The 16674-nt window shown below is 39.8% G+C and overlaps 1 protein-coding gene across 5 annotated transcripts in view; it reads right to left on the bottom strand.

Annotated features, from left to right (window-relative positions):
* LOC106875574 (sphingomyelin phosphodiesterase 5) overlaps nucleotides 1-16674 on the bottom strand; it is a 46286-nt gene that overhangs the window by 28417 nt on the left and 1195 nt on the right. Inside the window, exons 1-2 of one of the 5 annotated variants that reach the window (XM_014923779.3) lie at nucleotides 11166-11601; nucleotides 8824-9029 (exon numbers count right to left, since the gene is read on the bottom strand). The exons of 1 other annotated variant lie outside the window; for it this stretch is intronic. The gene's annotated coding sequence lies outside the window, so the exon portion shown is untranslated. Of the gene's footprint in view, nucleotides 1-8823; nucleotides 10501-11165; nucleotides 11602-16674 lie in introns of those variants that run through there. 3 more of the 5 variants (XM_089338462.1, XM_014923780.3, XM_052975169.2) reach the window with 3 other exon arrangements.

The following is a 16674-nucleotide window of genomic DNA, read 5'->3' as shown; positions in this document are numbered from 1 at the left end:
AACAATTGTTATTTCCCATTTGCTTATCCCTAAAAAGTAAGAAAAATGGTTAATATTTCCTTCATATTTTGCTTTTGTCACATATATTCAAACCCCCAAAGAATCCCTCTCAACACATGGCTACGAAGCTTCCCCACTACTCCTGCTCGGGGTCAGAGATGCACATATTGTCAGCCATCAAGGGACATGTTCAAGTGGCTAAGATCAAGCAACTGACAAGCAGAGCTGTGGTATTGAGCAGAATATTTGCTCACCAACTCAGCATTGAATCTATCTGAAATGTAATGGAAAATAGGTCAGTTTCCAAATATTGATGTCCACATCACAAAAGCAAGGAAACTAGTCATTTCTTTTGATTTCTAGATGGAAGCAAATCGGAAATAACACTTACTGACCAAAGGAAAGAAAAAAAAATTAAATTGAAATTGTGTCACATAATCATCATCATCATCGTTTAACATCCGTTTTCCATGCTAGCATGGGTTGAATGATTTGACTGAGGACTGGTGAAACCAGGCTCCAATCTGATTTGGCAGAGTTTCTACAGCTGGATGCCCTTCCTAACGCCAACCACTCCAAGAGTGTAGTGGGTGCTTTTACGTGTCACCCGCACGAAGGCCAGTCAGGCGGTACTGGCAACGGCCACACACAAAATGGTGTATTTTATGTGTCACCCGCACAAGAGCCAGTCCAGGGGCACTGGCAACGATCTCGCTTGAAAATCCTACGAAGGCCAGTCAGGCGGTACTGGCAACGGCCACGCTCAAAATGGTAATTTACTATATTTCGAACATACGAGGATATCAGCATTCGGGCGCAATTGTACCCACAGGTGGGAATCTCCCAACCCCTGTTCTACAGCATCAGACGAAATACTTTGCGAAGTTCCTTCTGGCTTGAAATCCTACCAAAGTCAACCTCGCTTTTATCCTCTCGGTACAGACGGGTGTCAGTAAAATAAAGTACATATTGAATACTCGGGTTCAATTTTATAATCAATTAATCCCCCACTTTGCCCCCAATTGTCTGGTATTGTGCTTATGCAAGACAATATTTTTCTAGCTTTTCACCACCGACACCACCACCACCGCCACCAGTAATGAAGTAATAGAAAGCCACAAGAGTGAGCTAACAGAAGAAATATGCTCCACAAGTGTTTAAATACGTTCCTGAGTTCAGACCCTCGCCAGGGAATGGTGGTGGTAGTGGTGGTGGCGGTGGTGGTGGTTGAATTCGCTTATAAGCGTTCCCCCTTCATACCATATTAAATTTGTTGTGTGGCATTGTTCCAAACTTACAAATCGTTATTTTATTGATTACGCACCCCAACCACCTCTACTCTACCCCGTCACTCCTTTTTCCACCACCAAAAGTGATGAACGAATGGTAGGGACAGATAAAATGCAAACCGACAGAATTGGAAGTTACAGCAGAGAGAGAGAGAGAGAGAGAGAGAGAGAGAGAGAGAGAGAGAGAGAGAGGGGGAGAGAAACGGAAAGAAAGGAAGGGAAAGGGACATGTAGACAGTGAGAGATAAAGAGAGGGTGGTGGTGGTGGATATAGATAGACAAACAGAAACAGGCAGAGGGAAAAAGAAAGACAGGGAAATAGGAGAGAGGAACACATAGACAACACAGGGAGGAAGAGGGTCAGAGAGAAAGAGGAGGAGCGGGAGATAGAGGGTCAGATAGACAGAAATAGAGAGATACAGAAGAAGAAAGTGAGATGAATGGTATATAAAGAAAGAGACGGAGAGAGAGAGAGAAAGAAAGTTAATATATACAATGCTTATAACTCAATTATTATCATAATCACGGGACAGTTGAATGCCGGCGAATCGGTAGAGCATCATTTACTCAGATATTTAGTTTCGTCCCTTTCCAGACGAAGTTCAAATCCGGCTGAGGTCATCGATTTTGCCATGCCTTTCAAACCGTCCTACTGGGGTGGATCGATAAGAACGAGGTACCCAAGTCACTAGAATCGGTAAACCTTTGTACATGTGTTTCGATAAGATAAACAAAGGCGGACATATTGTGAATATAATAATGGAAGCTTTCAGATGGGAGAGTCACGGTTAGGATGGATACCTTTTAGTGGTCGGTAGATCTGCATGATTAAGTTTTACTTGGGACTAAACAACAACCAGTAACGACAACAGTTAGGATGTTTATCGTCCCGTCGGGATCGCTGCGTTTGCGGCAAACAACGGAAAGACATACTGGAATTAAAAATGAATAAAATAAACGAGGTGGCCACGGTTGGCACCTCTTTGATTACAGGTTCATAAATCTGCTTAATCAGGCCTGTGATGAAACAACAACAGAAAAGATCGCAACACCATCAATACACAAACGTGGGAGCATCTATGTGATGGTACTGCCGCTAGAAATAACAGCCAAATGTTTTGCGAGACACACCTTGTCTTTAAAAAGAAACCATGACGGACTGATTATATAACACAGTCCAAGACATATACGGACAGGAATAAAGCGAAGTGGTCATGGGCGGATTACCTTTGACGATAGGTTTGCTCGAGGCTCAACAACATTAACGAATCAGTGAAGAGAGGTCCATCAAAGTGATTGTTCAATTTACTAGAAATAGCAGTTAAATCTAACTTTTTAGAAAAATAAGAGGGAGGACATGTTGGACAATGTAGTCTAAAATATTCAAAATGACAGGATGGATGAGGACAGCTGGAACGTCTTCGATCATATCTCGATCAGTACGGCCTTAGGGAGCGAGGTTAAGTACTGGCCTTGGGGACTGAGGTCAACTTTGCCATTCATTTTTTTCGGGGCCGATAAAGGAAAAGTTCTGTTATAAAGAAGGGAGGGAGAGATTTAGAGAAGTGTGAGAACGTCGGGTTGGGATGCTTTGCGGTATTTGTTCTGGGTCTTTGCATTCAGGGCTCAAAGGCCTTCTTGGGTAGGAGTCTTAACCAGCAGCCTTGTTCCATACCATGATCTGTGGCACACGAAGTACCGTTAGCAGAGTTCCACCCTGTCGCAAACATACGGGACAGGCTTTATGGTTTGAGGATCTCTTCGGTCCTTGCTCTTACAGGTTTCGGAGGCCCTGTAACGGGACCTGGGCACTGGTTGTTTAGTAAGAAGCTTGCTTTCCAATCACGCGGTGCTTTGAACTGGACAAACGTCTTCTACTATAGCCTCGTGAGTGGATTTGGTAGACGGAAACTGAAAGAAGTACATCGTGGTATGTGTGTGTGCGTGCGTGTGTGTGTGTGTGTGTGTGTGTGCGTGCTTGTCTCCCACTACCGCATGATAACCGGTGTCGGCTTGTTTATGTCTCGGTGACTTTGCAGTTAGGCAAGAGATCGATACAATAAGTACCAGATTTTATTTTTAAAAAAAAATAAGCAAGTACTGGGGTCGACCTGTTCGACTAATACCCTTAAACGGACTGTACCCCACCATAGCCGCATTTCAATGACTGAAACAAGTAAATAAATAAATAAATAAATAAATATATATATATATATATATATATATATATATATATATATATATATATATATATATGAAAAAGAAGCCCACACCAAAAGCATAGAGCAGTAATGTATTTGTATGCAGTTAAGTCTATGTCCGGTCATCGAGTGACCAATGGTTTCGCATCTATAAAGGGCCTCACCCCATGGACAGTTCGTCAGACTCTAAAGGCGAAAACAAAACAACATTTAACAGCAATAATATGTCAGTCACTGAATTACAGAGTGAAATGAAATGATAGAGGCTGCAACACACCATGGCAAAGTGCCAGGGACAGTTTGAATTATGTCAATTAACGTTCTGATATCGAATCACACTAAGATTGAACTTGCTGAGACCCGATAAAATAAAGTACCAGTCAAGTACCAGAGGTGATTTAAGCACCCGTTGTGGTGCCCGCAAATGACGGCGTCAACTTCGTCCAGCCTCGTAACAAGATGACGGTATGTGGGCGAGGCCGTCTTAGAAACGATACAAGTCCCCGGGCAAATCATTGCATTGGACACTACAATATTTATAAACTGTGAGCGAGCCACAGCATACAGGGATTACAACGGGATCACTAGACGTGTGAACTCATTGTCAGCAGGCGTGGGTGTTGTGGTAAGGGGTTTGCTTCCAAACCACATGGTTCCGGGTTCAGTCCCACATCGTGACAGCTTGGGCAAGTGTCTTCTACTATAGCCTCGGGCCGATCAAATCCTTCTGAGTGGTTTTGGTAGACGGAAACTGAAAGAAGCCCGTCGTGTGTGTATGTGTGAGTGTGTGTATATATATATATATATATATAACATGTGTGTGTGACTGTGTTTGTCCCCCCCCCATAACCATTTAACTGGTGTTGGTGTATTTACGTCCCAGTTACTTAGCGGTTCGGCAAAAGAGACAGATAGAATAAGTACTAGGCTTTTTAAACAAATGTCCTGGGGCCGATTTGTTCGACTAAAGCCTTTCAAGGCGCTCCAGTATGGCCGCAGTCAAACGACTGAAGCAATTAAAAGACTAAAAGCATCAATCTACAACATGCATAGATCAGAATGGAGTCCTTAGCCACGCGATATTCCACCCCTGCCCCACGGGCAAAACCAATGTACTACACACAACAATATATATCTGTTGACAGTAAACCGCAAAACTGGGCCCCTACACTTGTGAGGTCCTCGGCAGGGCCGGCCCTAAGGTTGCTGGCGCCCCGGGCAAGCTGACGGTCGTGGAAATTTCCTGGTCTTTGTCACGCCCTCCTTGGCGTCCCCTAGCACATGCCCCAGGCGACTGCCCGAGTTTCCGGTACCTTGAGCCGGTCCTGGCCTTCGGGCAACTTCTCAGTGTGCCCCTACCTTAAGACGGCGATATACGGGACGGAATTGGTAGAGCGACAGCAAGTAAAATACCTTTAGAGCCATCTGTTTTCAGGCGTGTTTCCAAAACCACCCATCCATGTTGAATTTGCGTTTTTCATCGTCTCCGGGGCCTCGATGAAGCAAGTAACAGTCGAAATAACTTCGAATACAAACATTTTTATCTGTTCTATAACACAAAATATACAAGTATACAAAGTTTGAAAGTGTTTCGGTACCAAAAACACTACATAAAACATTAATGAAAAATGTTGCCCGTCAAACCAAAAAGATCCTTTATCTGTTCTATACCACAAAATATACAAATATTCGAAGTTTGAAAGTGTTTCGGTACCAAAAACACTACAAAAAAAATGTTGCCCGTCAAACCCCAAAGATCCTTAAAGTGAAAAGAATTTGCGTTTTGTTTGTGTTTATAATCGTAAATAATGATTTTATGTAAATTAAATATACACCATTTTATGAGAAACAAACATTAATAATTAATGTTATAAAGTTTAATACGGGGCTTAAATTTCACCCCTCCCTCAATTTTAAATTTGGAACTTTTCATCCATTTATTTATTTGTCTGTCTTTCTACTTATCCTTGTCCGTTTATTCATAAGATATATTTGTCAACTAAATGTGGCGGTCCTATAGAGGACGGTGTTACTGTTGTTTTTAGCCCCAGGAAGACATTCATATCTATCTATCTATCTCTTTATACACATATCTATATGCTTATTTGATTTAAAATTTTGAAAAAGGTGGTTTCTTGCACATTCGGAATCTCCGTCATCTAAAACATAAGGGCAAAAAATTTCGAAAAAGTTCAAAATTTTGAAAGGGGTGATGGGTTAAAAAAATTTTTTTTTTGCATATTCGTCATCTTCAACATCTAAAACGTAGGAATCCGAAAATTATTTTTCAAAAAATGCATTTTTCAAGGAGAGATGCGAAACTGCATTAGCCCCATATATATATATATATATATATATATATATATATATATATATATATATATATATATATATATATATATATTCTCTATCCTTATATATTGGAGTTTGTTTGAACGTTGACCGTTGAAAACACTAATAAAATTGACATTTCAGGTTTTCCATTTCATTTACATTAATTTCACCATCCCGCAGATAACTGTGCACTTATTTTCCAAAAACGGATTGCGGGGCGGCGAGATGGTGGTATATTGGCTCCTATTTCTAGCAATCCAGACAATCTCTATTTCACCGAAATATCTATATATTTTTATCCTTTCGTTATATCCTTTTAAAAACCACATTTTTTTTTTGGGTTTTACGTTGACACCTGAAAACACTAAATAAAACTGATATTTCAGGTTTTTCATGTCATTTACATTAATTTAACCATTCCGCAGATAAATGTGCATTCATTTTCCCGAAAACGGACTGGGGGCAGGTTGGTAGCGCATTAGCTCCTTTTTCCAGTATACACGTGTGTGAGGTGTGTATGTATATGTATATATACGTGTGTATGTGTCTCTCTCTCTCTCTCTCTCTCTCTCTCTATATATATATATATATATATATATATATATATATATATATTTATATCTATATATACAGACACGTGTGTGAATGTATGTAGGTATAGTGGCTTAGTACGCGCAGGCGTGGCTGTGTGGTAAGAAGCTTACTTCCTAACCACACGATTCCGAGTTCAGTTCCACTGCGTGGCAACTTGAACAAATGTCTCCTACTGAAGCCTCGGGTTGACCAAAGCCTTGGAAGTGGATCTGGTAGAAGGAAACTGAAAGAAGCCCGTCGTATGTGCGTGTGTGTGTATAGATAGATAGATAGACAGATAGGTAAAGATGGTTATGGTCGGTTCATAGGGTTACACAGGGTTTCGCGCCCATACAGCGTCAGACCCTAACGGCCAGCTATTAGAGTCGGACGAGATGTATGTGTCACAATCACAGCTTGAAAACCGGTGTTGGTGTACTTACCTCCCCGTAACTTGACGGTTCGGCAAAAAGAACCGACAGAATAAAAAAATAAGTCTTGGGGGTCGATTTGTTCGATTAAAACCCTTCAAGGCAAATAAGTGAAAAGAGTGAAAGAATGAGTGCACACGTGTATTATTTTACTAAAGCCCAAGTCGGATAGATATAATCAGTGACCCACCCATCGATCAACCCGTAGACTTTGTAGCCTGGAGTCTTTTAATAGAGAGAAACAATCGACAGAATCATAAGATCGGCGGGAAACAAACAAACAAAAAAAATCACCGAACGGTATTTTTCACGGCTCTACGTTCTGAGTTCAAACCACGGTGAAGTCAACTTCACCTTATATCCTTTCAGGACAGGTACGAGAGCGATGGCGGAGGTAAAGAATACGCACACCACCCGGCGTAACAAAAACCCTAACCCAAACACCAGGTGTGCGTATTCTCTTACCTTCGCCAGAGCGACTCCCTACCCACGTGTCCTCCAAATGCTTAGTTAATTTTCGCCATTTCAGGGTCGATAAACTAAGTACCATCTGAGGACAATCTTTCGATATTAGTAGATGACGTTATTCGCCCTCGCTTCTTTATCTATTTCACGAGGGAAGACAGAGTGGGTAAATGAATGCCAAAAGATTGCCTCAGTTGGGCACCGGCTTCAATTTAATCGACTAGCCCCCCCCCTCTCCAAGAATTTCAGAGTAGAAAGAATTGGCGAACTGGCAGAACCGTTAGCACGCCGGGCCAAATACTGAATGACAATTCATGTCTTTACGTTCTGAGTTCAAATTCCGTCGAGGTCGACTTTGCCTTTCGTCCTACCGGAGTTGATAAATTGAGCACTGGAGTCGATGTAATCGACTAGGCCCCGCCCCACAATTTCAGGCCTTGTACCCTACTATAAAGATTATAATTATTAATATCAAAGCGGCGAGTTGGCAAAAAAGTTAGCATGCCGGACAAAATACTTAGCTGCATTTTGTCCGTCCTTACGTACTGAATTCAAATTCCGCGGAGGTCGATAAAATAAAGTACCAGTTGAAGACTAGGTCAATGTAATTGACTTACCCCTCCCCCGAAATTGCTGGCCTTGTTCCAAAATTAGAAACTGTTATTGTTGTTGTTGTTATTATTATTATTATTATTGTTATTATTATTATTATTATTTACTGAAACAAAGGCGGCGAGCTGGCAGAATCGTTAACACGCCGGGCAAAATGCTTAACGTCTTTATGGACTGGGTTCAAATTCCGCCGAGGTCGACATTGCCTTTCATTCTTTCAGGGTCGATAAAATCAGTATCAGTTGAACACTGGGGGTCGATGTAATCGACTCATCCCTTCCCCCAAATTGCTGCCCTTGTGGCAAAATTTGAAACCATTATTATTATTATTATTATTATTATTATTATTGAAACAGATCGTCCAAGAAGAAAAGGTTTTAAGAGATTTGCTGATGTCACAAATATTCTGGTATAATGACCATCTCTAAATATTCTTCCGTTCTTTGTGTCGGAAGTTGTAATGTTAAAGAATAAAAGGAGAGAAAAGACATTATTTTCTCGTTTTCCTCTGTTGTTGGAATTATAAGGAATATACTTGCGAATGAAAGGAATCAACCGTTTCGAGTTAACTATGAAATATCAAACAAGCACACATGTATACTTATGCATACATATACACACGCATGCTTCTACACACGTATAAATATATATGTATACACACACACGAATGCACACACATCCTTTTATATATATGTGCATAAACATGCATACACACATATACACACATAGACATACATATGTACACGCACAAACAACACACGCAAACATATATGCACACACAAACGAGCACGTTTATATAATTAAACATATATAATTAAACATATATAAATAAGCGCGCGGACATGCACATATAAATTACACATACAAACATATTATATATACACTCACGTGTGTGTGTGTGTGTATGCCATTCATTACCTGAAGTTTATATTTAGCTCTTACACATATAATTCGTCCGCTGGTCGTGTTTCGCTCAGCTCGGCGCACTTGCTGTTTTAAGGTTTCGCTTCGTTTTGGCTTTCGTTTGGCTGCTAGGTTTCTAGTTGTTGATGTTACCAATGATGTTTGTTGTCTTTCGTGTTTGCTATATTTGCTGTTTGTTTTCGTGCTGCTTTTCTTTTTATCTGTGAACGTTGAGCATGCGTTTTCATAGTATATTATGTATATATCAGGGTCGCGGGTTAGTGAAATAAATAAAGATAGATAGATAGATAGATGGATGGATGGGTGGATAGAGAGAATGAGGGTGAGAGAAATTGATGGATAGTGAGATGAGAATGTGTGTGAAAGAGGGTAGATAGATATATCGATACAAAAGACAATGTTGATTGCAGGGTCCAACTAGGAAGTTGCATAAATAAAACAGGTGAGGGGAAAAAAAGGGAAAAAGTGAAAGAGAGAAGGCGACAGAATGGATAAAGACAGAGCAAGGAGAGACTGTAGGGTAGAGAGAATGACAGAGAAAGAAAGATAAGGCGAAAGAAGATTGCGAGAAGAGAAAAAACAAGAATCGGACGGAATGGACCCAAGAGATAAACATAGAAAAAAAGGACGGAGAGAGAAAGATTGATAGAGAAATAGTAAGACTAACAAAGAGGGATTGATAGAGAGGTAAATAGAGAGATTGATAGGGAAAGAGTGAGGTTAACAGAAAGAGGGGAAAGAGAGGGGTTAACAGAGAAAAATAGTAAGAATTAACAGTGAAAGAACAACAGAGGGATATGGCTTGATTGGAAAAGCTCTACTAATAGAAAGACAGAGATTGACAGAGAAATAGAGATTAAGAAAGATATAGATAGACTGAGAGAGAGAGAGAGAGAGAGAGAGAGAGTATAAGTGTGTGTGTTTGACAGAGAAATAGTAAAATTTACAGAGAGATAGATAGACTAAAAGACAAAGTGAGAGAAAGAGAGAGAGAAATCAGAAATAAAAATACATTTACAGAGACAAGGGGCAGAAGTGGAGGGGGAAATATGACAAATGAAGAAGAGAAGATAAGGGAGGAAAAGGTATTTGAGAAGACTCACATATGTGAAAGAGTAATAAATGTATATAGAATTACAAAGAGAGTGAATGAAAGACGGTGACGAATGGAGAATGAAAGAAGGGAGAAGAGAGAGAAATGAGAATGATCACATTGTGTGTGTGTGTGTGTGTGTGTGTGTGTGTGTGTGTGTGTGTGTGTGTGTGCAAAGACAGACAAGGAAGAACTGAAAGTACAACAGACGATAAATAAACATGGAAGAGATGGGAGCACAGAGGATAGAGGGAGGGGGCAAAGAGTGAGGTCTAAGTAAGAATGGTCAGAATTATGGAAGAGAGGAGTAGTGAGATAAAGAGAGGGTGGGAGAAATGAGGATAGTGTTATGAGAGAGAGAGTAGTAATAGTAGTGTGCCAAAAAGAGGGGGTATAGTGTGATAGAGAAAGGAGAGGCCAGAACGAAAGGAAGAGAGAGGTAGAGATAGTGTAACACAGAAGTGTGAGAGAAAGTGATAGAAAGGGTATAGTGTGATATAGAGAGGGCAAGAAACAGAGCCAGGGCAGAGAGAGAGAAAGAGAAGGGGAGATAGTGTGAGAAAGAAAGGTAATGAAATAGAAGAGGTCAAAGTGAGAAAGAGGGGAAATGAGAGAGAGGAGGCTCATAGAGAGAAAGGAATCTGATAAAGAGGGAGTAACAAGAGAGAGAGAGAGAGAGTTAAGAACTCTTAAGAATAAAAGAGAGAGAAGGCGGTATAAGGATAAAAAATAGTCACCTACATTGAGGAAGTAGTTTCGCTTTTACATTATATATATATATATATATATATATATATATACATACACACACGCACGTTTATATGTATGTATGTATGTATATATACACGCACGTTTATGTGTGTGTTTTTGCAGAATTTCGGTTGCAACGTTAGTTATAAATCCTTATGGTGGTCTAGATTGTCAGATAGGTGTTAATATTAGAAACAGTAGTGGTTGGTTGTGGTCGCAGAAGAGACGTTCAAGTTGATGGTGTTTGTCCTGCTTGGCCACTTAGCGGATTTAAGAAGAATATCGTTTAGCTTAGCTGAAGGTCGATTAATTGAATTAAAAAACCTTTCCTCGAAAACAGATTCACCGGTTTAACGTTGCGAAAGGCTCCCGGGACGTATAAATAAAAAAAAAAGGGGGAAAATAATCAAACACACGCGGTATTGAAGATTGATTGAATAACTGCAAGGCAGGAGATATAGATTAACAAAATATATAAATAATAATTAATTACCTTGAAAACGATAATTAAGAGGATGGTTTTATGTGTGTATTTGCCAGATCAGCAACGGAGACCATCGCAATTATGTGAGGTGAGACACGAAGCGACGAACTATTGAATAAATAAAAAACCTGAAGAAAAAGGAGCAGCGAAAGTGGGAGGCGAATGTTTATAAATATGTGTGTGTGTGTGTGTGTGTTACTGAGAAGCAGAGAGAGAAAGGGTTGAGCGAGCGAGGAAAGGAGTAACTACTCGAGGGTGAAAGCGTGAATGGAAGCAAAAATTGCATCCAGGGCTTGTTTTTGATAATAAAGGAACGATGCAGAAAGAAAAAAGGAAAAGAAAAAAGTGTCTTGTTTAAGCAGCTCCGTCACCATCACCGCCGATATTGTCGGCGCCAACACAACCAGCACCAAAGTTGGAATGCTTACAACACTTGCTGCACCCATCAGTCAGGCATGTATAATGTGTATAATACCAGGGTTTTTTTTTGATTTTTTTAAAGTAGGGGCGGAGATGCAAAAACCTACAGGATGTAACGTGTGAAGTTTGCGTCCGTACGCGCGCATATATATTTATACATACATGCGCATTAATATATTCTTCTATTCTTTTGCTTGTTCTAGTCATTTGACTGCGACCATGCTGGAGCACCACCTTTAGTCGAGCAGATCTACCCCCCCCCCCCAGCACTTATTCTACAGCTGGATGCCCTTCCGAACACCAACCACTCTGTGAGTGTAGTGGGTGCTTTTTACGTGCCACCAGCATGGGAACCAGTCAAGAGGCACTGGCACTGACCACACTCGAATGGTGTTTCTTACGTGCCACTGCGGAGGCACTGGCATTGACCACGCTCGAATGGTGCTTCTTACGTGCCACCAGCTTGGGAACCAGTCAAGAGACACTGGTATTGACCACGCTCAAATGGTGCTTCTTATGTGTCACTGGCAATGACCACACTCGAATGGTGCTTCTTATGTGCCACCGGCATGGGTGCTAGTCAGGAGGCACTGACATTGACCACGCTCAAATGGTGCCTCTTACGTGCCACAGGCACAAGTACCAGTCAAGAGGCACTGACCAATTCTTACATGCCACCGGTACAGGTGCCAGTCAGGAGGCACTGGCATTGACCACGCTCGAATGGTGCTTCTTATGTGCCACCAGCACGGGTGCCAGTCAGGAGGCACTGGCATCAGTCATCATGATGAGAGCATAAAATGTTGCTTGGACACAGGTAACAGTTGACAACAGGACAGAAACAGCTGTAAGAATTTAGTATTTGTACAGTCATCTATTCTTATTTGTTTATTTATATATTTATTTACTTATTTGCTTCTTTCGTTTATTTGGATCACTTACACATATGATTGTTAGGAATGGCTGTGTGGTAAGTAGCTTGCTTACGAACCACATGGTTCCGGGTTCAGTCCCACTGCGTGACACCTTGGGCAAGTGTCTTCTACTATAGCTTCGGGCCGACCAAAGCCTTTTGAGTGGATTTGGTAGACGGAAACTGAAAGAGGCCCGTCGTATATATGTATATATATGTGTGTATGTTTGTGTGTCTGTGTTTGTCCCCCAACATCGCTTGACAACCGATGCTGGTGTGTTTTACGTCTCCGTAACTTAGCGGTTCGGCAAAAGAGACCAATAGAATAAGTACTAGGCTTACAAAGAATAAGTCCTGGGGTCGATTTGCTCGACTAAAGGCGGTGCTCCAGCATGGCCACAATCAAATGACTGAAACAGCTGTTGTAAATTTTAATTTCCATATGTATTCTTTTATATATACATATATCTATAAATAAACACAAATGACATAAAATTTCAGACAGCTGGTTCAGTAGATTTTTATTTGATGTATTCGTAGAAGATTATATAATATACAATCCACCCCTGTTTAAAATTTTACCTTGTTATAGTCAATTGTATGAGAGGGTGCTGAAAAGTTCCTAATTTGGAGTAAAAGAAAATACAGGAGGGTCAGTTAATTATGATTTTATTCAGCATATTTCCCTCAGATTCACACACTTATTGCAGCAGCCCTTCAGTTTTTCTAATCCTTGTAAAAATAATTGGACGGGTGGTGCGAATGCCAACCAGTACAGCATGCCGTTTCCAAATTTCTGGGAGAGTGAATTACGTCATGGTGCTGTTTTTCTCACAGACACTGCCCAACCGACCCTACTATAATGTGTAACCAACAAAACCAAGAACAAACAAGGTGCATGTGTGTGTGTGTGCATATACAAAATATATACATACATGCACCTATATATATATATATATATATATATATATATATATATATATATATATATATATATATATATATATATATATATATATATATATATATATATATATATATATATATATATATATATATATATATAGGTGCAGGAGTGGCTGGGTGGTAAGTAGCTTGCTTACCAACCACATGGTTCCGGGTTCAATCCCACTGCGTGGCATCTTGGGCAAGTGTCTTCTACTATAGTCTCGAGCCAACCAAAGCCTTGTGAGTGGATTTGGTAGACAGAAACTGAAAGAAGCCCGTCGTATATATATGTATATATATATATATATATATATATATATATATGTGTGTGTGTGTGTGTGTGTATGTGTGTTTGTGTGTCTGTATTTGTCCCCCTAACATTGCTTGACAACCGATGCTGGTGTGTTTACGTCCCTGTAACTTAGCGGTTTGGCAAAAGAGACCGATAGAATAAGTATTAGGCTTACAAAGAATAAGTCCTGGGGTCGATTAGTTCGACTAAAGGCGGTGCTCCAGCATGGCCACAGTCAAATGACTAAAACAAGTAAAAGAGTTAAAAGAGTTATATATATATACATATATATATATATATATATATATATATATATATATAGAGAGAGAGAGAGAGAGAGAGAGATAAATAGATAGATAGATAGATTGATTTTAAACTTCATCCATTATTAACATTAAACCCACATAATTTTGATGTAGGTCTTAAAAGTTTGTTTCCAGGCTTTTTATCTTTTTCTCATTAACTTCAAACCACATTCATCCCGTACCAAATGTTGCCCCTAAACACCTGCAGTTGTGTAAGAGTAAATACTTTTAGCCTGTGTCTATATGGTGTCACAATTTCAACGAATAGTTGTAATGCTGCCACACATTTGTCTCTACAGTTAAGCTATGTTATGGTCTGGTAAGTAAGTAGGTGCTTGGTAGAGCGAGGTGGGGGTGGGGGCCGGGGGGTTACAGTGATATTTAGATGTAACCAGATTGTTTGACACCAATTCTAGTGATTTTACAAAACATGAGTTTATCTGTCTCAAGTTTCCCGTGACTCAAATCATCATCACCATCATCATCATCATCATCATCATCATCACCATCATCATCATTATCATCATCACCATCATCATCATCATCATCATCATCATCATCATCACTTCTCCATATTTGCAAGGTACAAATGGAATTCATTTAGAGTCCATTTTCCATGCTGGCATGGGTTAGAGGGTTTCGACTGGAACTGGTAAGCTGGGGGGGGGGGGACAAGTGTGTGCCTACTTCTTTTGACAGTTGTAAACAAGTGTCACCACCATGCAAGAGATGACAGTTGTTAGCGACCTTCCATGGAAATCATGTCCTCCAGTCATGGTGAAATATAATAATACCTTGCTTGGAAATAAAGTGGGGGTTGGTGACAGGAAGAACATCCAGCTGTAGAAAGATCTGCCTCAATGAATTCCATCTGCCTCTGACCCATGGAAACTTGGAGAAGTGGGACATTACGATGATGATGATGATGATAATGATGATGATGATGATGATGATGATGATAATGATGATGATGATAATGATGATGATGATGATGATGATGATGATGATGATGATGAGTGGATGGTGAAAAAAAGACAACAAACTAATTTTTCTCCTTTTTTGGTGCGTGCCAATATTTATGAGTTTAAAAGCAACTGCTCCAAAACCTCCAAAACACTTGTCACTACTGAACTTGAATCAATAAAATATATTGATCACTTTCCTAATTAATAGGAGTAAAGCATGGCTAATGACTACAGAATTGTACACAATGCTAATAGAAGAATTAGAACAGTTAACGAGGAAAACACAAAAATAGTTACGGGCAAGGTTTTATCGTTAAGAAGTCTATTTCTAAATTACATGGTTTTTCCGCATGTTTTCAGATTCAGCCCAGTTGTGACAAGCACACTGTGGGCATGTAACTTCTAGAGCAGGGGTCGGCAAACTGGGGTAAATGAAATTCTTGTGGGTAATGAGGACTGAACCCAGAACCATGTGGCTGGGAGGCAAACTTCTTACCACACAGCCAACCCTGCACATATATATATATATATATATATATATATATATATATATATATATAATACAAAGAATATATATGCATGTATACACACATATATGTACATACTTACATCTACATGTGTATATAGATGCATATCAGGGTACAGGACGTTAGAACAATGAACTACAGACAACGGAACGAACACATAGGAAAACAGATAACCACTTGGAATTAATCCTTCGTCAACTGCCTCTATTCTAACTAGATGTTTATATATATATATATATATATATATATATATAAGCAATGTTAATTCTCTAAATGAAGTATTAACAGTAACTGCACGATAAAGTGAAGTGTATTGCCACTTATATATATATATATATATATATATATATATATTATATATATGTATGTATATATACATGTATATATATATATATATATATATATATATATATATATATATATATATATATATATATATACATGTATATATACATACATATATTGTTGTTGTTGGTACTCCGTCGCTTACGATGTCGAGGGTTCCAGTTGATCCGATCAACGGAACAGCCTGCTCGTGAAATTAACATGCAAGTGGCTAAGCACTCCACAGACACGTGTACCCTTAACGTAGTTCTTGGGGATATTCAGCGTGACACAGTGATATATATATATATATATATATATATATATACATACATAGTATATCATCATCATCATCTGCTTTCCATACTAGCATGGGCTGGACGATTTGACTGAGGACTGGTGAACCAGATGGCTGCACCAGGCTCCAATCTGATTTGGCAGAGTTTCTACAGCTGGATGCCCTTCCTAACGCCAACCATTCCGAGAGTGTAGTGGGCGCTTTTATGCTCGAAATGGGGTATTTTATGTGCCACCTGCACAGGAGCCAGTCCAGCGGCACTGGCAACGATCTTGCTCAAATGTCTTTTCACGTGCCACCGGCACAAGTGCTGGTAACGATCACGCTAAAATGGTGCTATTTACGTGCCACTGGTATGTGCAAATAGATTCAGTAAACCAGCATTTGTTGTCAAGCGAAGGTGGGGGACAAACACAGACACACACACACATATATATATATACATATATACGACGGGCTTCTTTCAGTTTCCGTCTACCAAATCCACTCATAAGGCTTTGGTCGGCCCGAGGCTATAGTAGAAGAC

This window comes from Octopus bimaculoides, chromosome 20 (genome assembly GCF_046866305.1).
Source record: "Octopus bimaculoides isolate indiv1 chromosome 20, ASM4686630v1, whole genome shotgun sequence".
NCBI classification, from domain to species: domain Eukaryota; kingdom Metazoa; phylum Mollusca; class Cephalopoda; order Octopoda; family Octopodidae; genus Octopus; species Octopus bimaculoides.
Note: the sequence above shows the minus strand (reverse complement) of the source record. Positions and strands in the feature narration are given on the sequence as shown.